General features: G+C 35.2%; 1 pseudogene; it reads left to right on the forward strand.

The window, feature by feature from the left end:
- The first annotated feature begins 10,419 nt into the window (after positions 1 to 10,419).
- LOC129072598 (uncharacterized) lies at positions 10,420 to 10,527 on the forward strand (annotated as a pseudogene).
- The last annotated feature ends 679 nt before the right edge of the window (positions 10,528 to 11,206 follow it).

Consider the following 11,206-nt stretch of genomic DNA (forward strand, 5'->3'; position numbering starts at 1 on the left):
ACTTTCCTTACATGTGTCTTCAGCCAAATATCCAATTTCATATCTTGCAAAGTTCTACCTCTACCTTCCACAAAACATTAGGATGTGAACCCGATTTGATCTAACACTTTTGGCACCTTATAACAAGGACTACTTTCTGCCACTTTTCAAAAACACATTTCTAATTTCTGTCTGAGACCTCATCAGAATAAGCTTTTCTGTTCAGATTTCTTTCAACATTCAGATCAAGATTACTTAGGTATTCTCAAAGAAGACAGGAACCTTCTCTCCAGCTATCCTCTTTTCTTCTGAACTCTCACCAGAAACGCCTGCCACAGTCCACTCACAGAAATTAGGCATGTTCTAGCATGCACTTTAAAACTCTTCCAACCCGTTAGCCATTTCCCAAGTCTCTTCTATGTTTTGTGTGTCTTTGTTATAGCAGTGCCCCGCTCCTGGTACCGATTTCTGTCTTATATAGGAGCCTTCATGGCTCCTATAACAAAAATATCAGACTGGGTGGCTTACAAAAAATAGAAATTTATCTCTCACAGTTTGGAAGCTAGGAAGTCCAGAAACAAGATTCCAAAAGGTTCAGTGTTTGGTAAGGAGCTGCTTCCTGGTTCAAGGATGGCCATCTTCCCCCTGAGTCCTCACACGGTGAGAGAGGGTGAGGGGAGCCCTCTGGAGTCTCTTTTATACGGGTGCTGATCCCATTCATGAGAGGTCTACCCCCAAGACCATTATGATCACCTCCCAAATTTCTTACCTCCAAAAACCAGCACATCATTGGGTAAAACTTTAACATAAGACTTTGTTGGAGACTAAATATTTCATCTACAGCAGACCCTGATTGGAGTCACTGAAGTGCATGGCACTTTTCCTGAGTAAACAGTAAAAACTGCTTATGTGTACTTCTGAAAAGAAATTTCAATTGTTGACACTTTTGTGTGCTAATACTGCACACAAAGAATAGAGAGTTATATTATAAACTTGACCAAGACCTATGAGTACCTCAGGCACTGCCGCCCTGCTTCTTATAGCATTTATTGAAGCCATTCCCTCCCCATGTTAACTAAGGGTCAAGTTTGGAAAGAGTAAGAGTCATATTACTTGCCTTGATATATTTTTTAATATAATTAAATGATCACTTACTGGGCTCTGATAAAGTAAACTTGAACACAATGCCTATGTCTGTGCCTTACTTCATGTGGTCTAGACACTGTTTTCCTTGGCCTGATTCCCATAGGGCAAATGTAAAATTTCTTTTTGGAGGGACAGTATAGTCATACTAACTTTTTTTTTTGAGCCATGTTTAGTGATTATAGCATAGTTTTCACTAGCAGAAGCAGTGCTTAATAGGATATAAAAATTAAATTGTTTTTATCTAAAATTTTCCTTGATAGAATGAAAATTTAATTGGGGAAACTTTTAAATAAGATAAAAGGCAAATTTATGCAGGAAGGTGATATTATTAACATTTTTTCTCATTAAAAAAACAGGGAAATGTTATAATTGTATAATATTAAAACCAGTTTAACGATGGTCCTTTTACTTACCAAAAAAGATAGAAACTAATTGTGCTCAAAGCAAAAGGTGTCTGTAAAAAGGTTTGTCAAAAGAAGGTTTATATCTTTAGGACTCAATCAAAATTTAAAAGTGAAGAATTACAACTGGGATCTGTGAAAAATATAGAACTCTTAAGTAATTTTTCTTAAGCTAAATCCATATGAACTGAAACACTGATATAAAGATTTTAAGATTTAAGCTATTCACCTTTGTGTGTATATTAAAATTATTTTAAAAGATGATTAAATTTTGTTTGAATCATAAAGGAATCATTTGCCAAAACAATTTTCAATATTGTTGCATTGCATAGGATTTTTCCTTTGATTTTGCAAATTAGAAAATTTTTCTTTTCTATTATAACCAAAAATATGTTCATCTCAGTTCAATCATTTTTTTAATATTAAAGCTACTAAATCATTGATTATCTTAAATTTTAAGAAACAGTTTAATTTCTCAAGGCTCCAACAATTAGTTAAGCATTGTATTTCAGTTACTTATATTCATGGCATTATAAAAATTTATTGCTCTTCTGATTTTTAACAATTGATAAGCAATTTAAAAACTTATCAATTGCTCTTGTTTGTGTTTTAAAAGCCTAGTTAAATATTTTAATTAAATGAATGAGATTTTGGTGGAAATAATTAAAATTACTTCTTTATGAGTACATAAATGTGTACCTGCTATAAAGCAAAAAATTAAACAAAATAAAATTTCAACGGTAGATTTAATGGTTTAGTAACATGCAAAACTTTGGGACACCCATAATTTAAGTACTGGGCTCGGTCTGATAGTGTGATTTAATATAAGAAGTAAACTTTTCATTATTCCAATTTCAAAAACCAATTATGCCACATTTTGATATTTATGCTATCATAGTTTCTTTTGTATAATTGTTTTTTAGAAGATGACACTCAATTTGCATTTAAAAATTTATAAGACTGATTTTCACTAAGTATGAAACATCTGCAGACTCTTTGCTGAGCCTGCCTATATGGCAGACAATCAGACTAGCCATATTATACATCTGGCATCTTTTATAACCTAAGCTGCCGCAAGAAGGAACATGCATTTATATTTTATAATGAAAAGAAAGTGTCTGAATGTCAACTAGTACACATTAAAGATTATTATCTGAGTTGCCAGGCTTGGATTATCTGACATTAAATGTTTTAGCAGCTAATTCTTATGAAGTACTGATGTTCTCATCATTTAGCAAATGGATCACATCACTGTAGTAATTAGCACCCTGCCTGTTTTGCTTATCATAGTTAATGTGTCATGAAAGAGTGTAGTTTAGGACTTAGAAAAATAAATGACCAGATTTGTTTATATTCCAATGCTAAACAGAAGATAATAATCTCGGTTTAAAGGATAATGTGTGACAGGTTTATGGTTTTCACAGGGTATGTATGAAGCTATCCTTTCTCTTTCAGGTATTTCTTTGGAGGATTTAACATGCTCCCAAGTTATCAAAAATCACATCCTTTCTGATAGCGCAATTGATTTTAGTCAAGCAAAGAAAAATAATTTTCAAAAGAGTTACAACTCTATAACTAGCCTTTACATCTCTTTTTATTTATTACTAATAGTTGTAACTGCAAATATTGTACTTAAAAATACCTTAAATAATTCTCATCTAAATAAATGTTAAGTACCTGCATAGAATAGTAGATATTATGAGTATTATAATTTTATTCTCTGTTTGGTTTTTAACTTCAATTTACAAAGCAGTAATAATGCCAAGTCTTCAGGCACCATCGTCACCTGGATTACACTTAAGAGTTCTTAAGATGAGAACAATATAGTATATAGGTATTTTGTAATCTTTCAGCAGTTTTAATAAGCAAGGTTTGTTTTGTTATAATAATAAAATTTGTTAATGTACTTGATATTCAGAAAACCTCCCTTCTGGTAAAAGTCTAGTATTCCTACCAGTCAACTACTATTGGCTTCAAATATCCTCTCTTAAGAAAGTCATTTAATCTAGGAATAAAATAGTTCCTTAGCAATTTGTCCATTTGACAATAGAATTGTTTCTGATTGTTAGCCATGTGATTGTATGTGTTTCCATGCCCTGGGGTTCTAAGGTTTTGATAAGACAGAAGCCAAAAAACACCCAGAAAATATCTCTCTGCTACCTATTTGCTTCTGTCTTTAAAATAATGAAAAATTACATTTGCCTCCTCTCTGTAGTACTCAGGCACTGGGCTATCAAACAGTAAGAGTAAGAGTCCTGCAGCAGGAAGTAGCTTTATTGAATGATACTAATTATATCCCTAACAGCTTGAGGAGTATGGGTACGTATAGGACAGCATTACATGGAAATTGTCTTTGGCCTCAGAGTTTGAAATTCAAGCCAAAGTCGATCCTGGCAATCATAAAAAAATACATACAAATTTATTAATACAAATGTTGAACAAAAAAAGTAAACAAGAAAAAACATCAAGTAGAAAAATGCAAGTAGTTTTGTGAATTAGTGATAAATGCCTTTAGATAAAATGGAAGCCAGTGAATATGACTCTTTAACTATAGTTGTTGCTAATCGTTGTTTTTTAAAAAGTATCAGTTACATTGCTCACCATTCTTTGATTTCCCTGGGGGCCTCTTTAACATCAACCCTAGAGCACACCTCAAACCCAGAGCCATCAGGTCTCAGAATCTGCTGGGCAGACAGCTGGCTTGTGACCACACAAAAACAGTCCTTATAATTTGGTGTGAAACATTAGGCTAGTTAATCTTCTGGGATTTAAAACATGACCAAATTTGTCTAAACTCTTGGCAGTGTAGAAACTTTTGCACTATTTCATGATACTCATTCAAATCATCATATCCCTTCTGTCATCACTATAACCACACACACTCAATCAGAGAAAGCATGTTTTGAGATACTCACTCTAATAACAAATCTTTATTCTACATCCAATGTTAAATCAGCACAATTTTATGGTCCTCTATTAAAATGTTTTTCTGTTTGACACATAACCTTACCCTATAAAATCCAGGACAGAAGATAACATCAAAATTTCTTCCGTGACCCAAGCTAGGATCTTTAAAGTGGTCGATAAGTCAATCAAAATATATTGAAGTGTGGCTCTCTATCCAATCACATGTTGCTGATGCAAAGAATATCATAAGGAACAAGAGAACACTGAATCTTGTCCCTGGAGTGATGACCTGCTCTCTTTCTATTCAGGGGACTCTGGCAAAAACAACAAACAAACAAACAAACAAACAAAAACCACGTTAAATCGGTAGCAAATAAAACCATTTTAGTACTAATGAAAACCATCTTAGTACTAAGAAAGATAATTTAGGATGTGTGGCAGAATTTGGGGGTGGAGAAGAGCTGAGTGCTCCTATAGCCGCTGCGGTAACGATGATCTTTTTGAGAAGATACCTTATTTGAGGACACAGTCATGCAGAGATTTGGGAGAACAGGATTTTTAGTCAGAAAAGAGTGAGTACGATGAACTTGATATGAGGATGAGTACATTGTATTGAGTGAACAAAAAGTAAGCAAATAAGACTGGAGCAGAAGTACTCAGAAGTAGAGGGTAATGATGAAAAATAGCAGGGACCTGTATCCATGGGGCCAGTGAGGGTAAGGAGTGGAGGAAACAGCTTTTGACGAACCCACTGGCCTCCACACTTTATACATGTATCTCTTCCCCTTAAGTCATTTGAGCTGATGGGATTTAGCTTTTCCAAATATTGATCCTACTTAAGTGTTTAAAAGTGAAATCCTTAGCCGAGGAGTTTCCTGAGAAAGTAGCACATAATGAAAGCGGTCGATAGTGGTGCTGTAAGGTTTGGGGCTCACCTCTCTTGGCTTTGCACTCTGTTTTCTCTGTAGCTACCACAGACTGATGCTGAGTCCAACTTTCTAACTCCTCTCTGACACAAGTTACCAGGCAGAATAGCTGATAACCTCCAGGTAACATGAGCATACCGGTCAAAATAACCAGACTTCTCAAAATACAAACAACGAACTATATACAACCTGCATCACCTAAAGCAGACTTAACTGAGAGAAGAAAAAAAGGATTTAAAAATATGCCAAAATATATACAAAGAGTTGAGGAAAGTATTAACAACATGAAATAATACAAGAAATGATAATAAAGGCCTAAGTGAAACTTGACTGGTCAATAACACGGAGAGCTAGAAAAACAGAAGGAAAGTAAACGTCCTGGCCCGCCGGGCCCACGCTGCTGCTGCACGCCTTCGCCGGCCGAGTCACTGGGGGCAGCCAGAGACCCTGGCCCGGGCTCCACAGGAGACCTGCACGTGCTCTCACTTCTGACCCAAGTGCAATTGCTGCAGCAAATGCACCTGGTCCCAAGGACCTAGGTACTGTGATAGTTCCATGTGCACCCATTCCCAGGAGCCCAGCTCTGCTGCCACTCTGAGTGCAGGTGCGCCAGACCTGGCACCAAGAACTCTCCTTGGCGAGAACTTACGCCCAAAAGCAAAAAGGAGAACAGGAGGACCCCAGCGACCTTTGCCTCTGAGGACCTCAATAGCACTAGCCACCACTGCCACACACTGGACTTCAGCACTGTTGTCCACAAAATATCGCCGCATCTTTTGGTGGCACTGAACAGGAGACAGAGCTGCATGGACACTATGGTCCTGTAGCGAATCAGGAATCAGACGGCACACCCCACCCAGCCTGCACCCTCACTGATGCCTTTCAGCGGCAGCGTTTCCCCAACAAAGCCAGTCCGAAAGGCTGGGAGGCTGACTGATTTCTCGAATGTGCAGTCATCAGTGCAGAACGATCAGAAACACACAAAAACAAGGAAGCATGGAACCACCAAAGGAACACAGTTTTTCGGTAACTGAAATTATTTTAAGAAGTTGTAAGTGTAGAATTACTATGATAAATACAAGTTTAATAGAGAAGGGCTCATGACTCAGAAAAGTTTCCTGGAGAGAGATGGAGTTTGAGCTAGGACATGTAGATTTGGGTAGGCTAAGAAAAAAATAGATCTGACCTGCACTATGTGCCTGACACCCTACACACTTTGTGTAACTTCATCCTACCAAAAGCCAGTAACTGAGGCCCAGGTGCTGTAAGTAAATAGTCCTGGCTCCCAGAGCTACCCATTTGCAGAGTCCATATCTCGACCCAGGTATTGACCCCAAAGCATATATACTGTCCATTATACAGTGTTGGAAAATATGTTATACCTGAAGACAGGCGTGAAAGATTAGCCAATATTCAGGGAAGGAAAGGAAAAAAAACCCCATGATTAAGGCATTCAGACTTTGTCTAGAATAATTTGACTGAAACAAATGGTTGTTTTGGGAGGAAAGGCCAAAAGAACACAAAAGATAAATGGAAGATGGGGATTTAATGGTGAACTTTCCTCACACATTGAGAGTCACTGCTGGTTGGAGGAATGAAGTTACAAAAATATCAGTTTAGGAAGGCTAATATTATGCTGATGAGCAGAAGTGATTGAATAGAAAAATAAAGGCAAGGATGCCTGTTAATTATGACAACAATAGGGATAAATCTGACACAAGTTTGAAAACATTTTCTAAGACTTTTAAGAACTGGAATGTCATAAAAAGAAATTAAAAAAATCAATGTTCAATTGACTATATAGTGTTTTTATTTTTAGGGTGGAAAACTATTTTGGAAGTATTTCAAAAGCAACTGGATTACTTCACTTCTTGTAATCATAGCAAATATAAAATATATTATAAACAAAATTCCCATTAAACTTCTACAATGTGCAAAATAAAAGTATCATATTCTTATTTATTTTAATATTTTTGCAATGTTTACATTACTGTCAATATTATTAACTCATTTAATTCCATGGGGCATGTATTGTATGTTCATTTAGAGAGAGATGAACTTAGGCCCAGACAAAATTGATCATTGGGTTGGCCAAAAAGTTCATTACATTTTTTTCCATGAAATAAAAGACATATTTTTCATTTTCACCAATAACTTTATTGATTTGAATATTTTGAGTCGTTGGCTATCTCCCACTATTGGCTTCTAGTGGGTACAGGCCAGCGGTGCTGCTAAACTGCTAATATGTAAAATAGCCCCACAGCAAAGGACTATTTGGCTAAAATGTCAATAGTACCAAGAAACTTCACAAACCACTTTTGACAGGTTTGATTGGCCACAGCACGTTCACCATACACTGCACAAAAATCTTTTCTTGTGTTTAAGTTGTGTTTTTACCTCTCTTGAAATAATGAAGCATAAAACACCAAAAAGTTTGCATATTTTCTTCTATCTTCAATATTAAAATGGGTGCACAAAGATTCACTAATTTTGATTTTTCTTTAATTACACTGATAGGACAGCTGTCACAATACAATCTCACAAAATTGTTTCAAATGAAGTTAAAGACAACCAAGAAGTCATCATACAGAAAAAATGTAACAGACTTTCTGGCCAACCCAATAACTTACCCAGGCAAACACAGCTAGTAAGCCTGGGGTTTGAGTCTAGGTAGTAAAGCTTGAAAGACTAGACTCCTAACACTACTTCACCCTGCTAACTTTCTATTGCTCCTAATCTAAAAGATGGATACTGTGATGTGGTAGACACATTCAATGATTTTGACTCCTCATAATTTCTCTAAAAAACACAAGCACTCTATATTATTCAGTAGATGGAAACATTATTATTTTTCTGTAAATTCTATAGACAAAGCTTTGATTTTCCCATATTACCATAAGGTAATTCTTGATTTAAAGAATATATAGTTAAAGAGGCCCTCAAATTACAGAAGTTGCACAGGTCCACTCAGACATATTTGGAAAGAGGAGTAGGTTTAAGTGCAAATAAATTCAAACTGACATATATTTTGAGTGCCTATTATGTGCAAGACATTATGACTGTTAACAAAAATGTGTAATATACAACTTAATCTGTCTTCAGGGAGATGGCAATATAGTGTGGTAGACTAAATGAAAATGCAAATAATGACTGTGATGATAAGATGAGTGCATATAAGGGGTACAGACATAGTCATAATTTAAATGAGGGAAAGATCAAGCTCAGGTGAAGAGATCAGTAAACGCCCTGAGGGGAAGATAGTTTCTAATGCCAACTGAAGAAATGAGTATAATTTCAACAAGCTTAAAACCACAGAAATACTATCTAGAGAGAAGGAAAAGGCCTGAGCTAGGACAGGAGACCACAATATAAGTGGTTAATGCAGTATGCCTGAAAGGTGCTAACATGGACTGTAGCAAAATGTTATAGGACTGTATACAGGTCCTAACAAAACAAAGACCTGCAGTGACTTGACTATTTTTCACCTAGTACAAATGCCTCAGGCTAGTCAAACTAGGGGATCTTCAAACCGCTGCAGGTCTTTGTTTTGTTTTGGACAATAGGGAAGGTAGAAAAGAAGTGAAATAGGAAATATATTTCAGATTTAAAATAATTTTAATTTATGGATAAAAGCTAGGGAAGAGAAACATGTCAAGGGCAACTTTAAGATATCAAATGACTAGTGCTCAATGATGATATTAAAATTCATGATCATGAACATGATCAAGAATTTTAATAACATGATCAAGAACATGATCAAGAACATAACAAGATCAAAAATGGGGGAAATGTTTGCTTATGGACACGGGGAATTTGAAACCCTGATGAAGATGTGGCAACAGAACTCTCATTCACTGCTGGTGGAAATGCAAAGTGATACAGCTATTTTGGAAGGAAGTGTGGGGTTTCTTACAAAAAAACTAATATATTCCTACTATCTGACCCTGGAAACATGCTCCTTTGTCTCTGCCTGAAGGAAGTGAAAACTTAGGTCTACTCACAAATGTGCACATCAATGTTTACAGTAGGTTTATTCCTGGCTGCCAAAATTTGGAAGCAACCAAGATGTCTTTCACTTTCTAAATGGACAAATAAACTGTGCTACATTCAGACAATGGGGTATTACTCAGCTCTAAAAAATAAATGATCTGGCAAGCCATGTAAAGACAGAGAGGAAACTTAAATGTATGTTACCAAGTAAAAAAGCCAATCTGAAAAGGCTACACACTGTATAATTCCAACTATATGACATTCTGGAAAAGGCAAAATTCTGGGACAATGAAAAGATCGGTTCTTTCTAGTGTTTGAGGGCTGGGGTGAGATAAGTAGAAAGAACTCAGAGGACTCTGTATGATACCATAATGATGGCAACATGCTGTCATATATTTGTCCAAACCCATGCAATGTACAGCACCATGAGTGATGCATAAACTATGGAGTTTGAGTGATTACGATGTGTCAGCGTAGGTTTATCGATTGTAACAAATATACATACCATTCCTGTAAGGAATGCGGGTAACAGGGAGGTATGTGTGGGGTAAGGGGTATATTGGAAATCTTTGTAACTTCCCCTCAATTTTCTGTACACCTGAAACTGTTCTAAAAGTATTCTTAAATAAAAATAATCAGCACATATTCAAAGGAGACATAGAACAAAATAAGACTTCATGCATCAGAATAAGAAAAAGAAAAAAAAGAGAACCAAACATCTTAAAATATTAAAATTTTGAAATTACCATGCGTAGCTTTAGGCTAAATATGAATATTTACTTTAAAGTAATAAAAGACTGAAAACAACAAATGAACAAACAAGACATACGAACAAACACGCATAGACACAGACAAGAGTAAGGGAGAGCGAGTGGGAGGGCACTAAATGGTAAGGGAGGTCAAATATATGATAACGGAAGATGATTTGACTTTGCATGGTGGGCACACAATGTAATATACAGCTCATGTATCATAGCAATGTACACCTTAAACCTATATAATCCTATTAATCAATATCACCCACATAAATTTAATTTAAAAATTATTTGAACATTTAAAATGATTATTTGATCGCTTCTCGGCCTTTTGGCTAAGATCAAGTGTAGTATCTGTTCTCATCAGTTTAAAAGGATTATTTGTAGATCCATATTTATTGACATTTTATTTTGTAAACTATTTTCTTCTGTTTCTTTTCCTTCTTCTTAAAACAAGCCTTTTAACATTTGTTGCAATACTACTTCTGTGGTAATAAATTACTTTAGTCTGTAGCTTTTTCTTGCCTGGGAACGAATTTAAGAGACATGAGTCTACAGTGAGAAGTCCAACATATATGCAATATGTTCATGGCAAAACATGACTTACCTATTAGTTTTTTATTGTTTTGATTTCACATATCCTTGTATTCTACATAAAGAATACAAGTTTATAATTTATAAATACAAAATGTATTTTTGTAAAATAAATCTCTGCCTGTGAATTTTTCAAATGCAATATAGTTTAATAATTACCAAAGATAGGCACAACTGATAAATGAGAATCAAATGGAAATAATTTGGTTCCAGTAATTAATGGATCATTCTCCTTCATTTCTTCATACAACAATCTCAAAAAGAAATAAAAAGGAATAAAATGAATAAATTGGTCTCTATATGTAGTACACAATTTGTTATGTATATTATGCATATTTAAAACCAGATATATTGATTTTTTTTGTTAAATGAACCAAAATATTTGACATTACCTTACGATCATAATACTTATTTTAAAACTATTAATCCTTCCGTATTCTTGAAAGAGCATAAAAATATATTGTCAAGTTCTGTTACATGTGTATTTTAATCAAACCCAGCCAAAAAG

The sequence above is a fragment of the Pteronotus mesoamericanus genome, unplaced genomic scaffold, assembly GCF_021234165.1.
Source record: "Pteronotus mesoamericanus isolate MK-2021 breed Mesoamerican mustached bat unplaced genomic scaffold, CSHL_Meso_final contig_32, whole genome shotgun sequence".
NCBI lineage: Eukaryota > Metazoa > Chordata > Mammalia > Chiroptera > Mormoopidae > Pteronotus > Pteronotus mesoamericanus.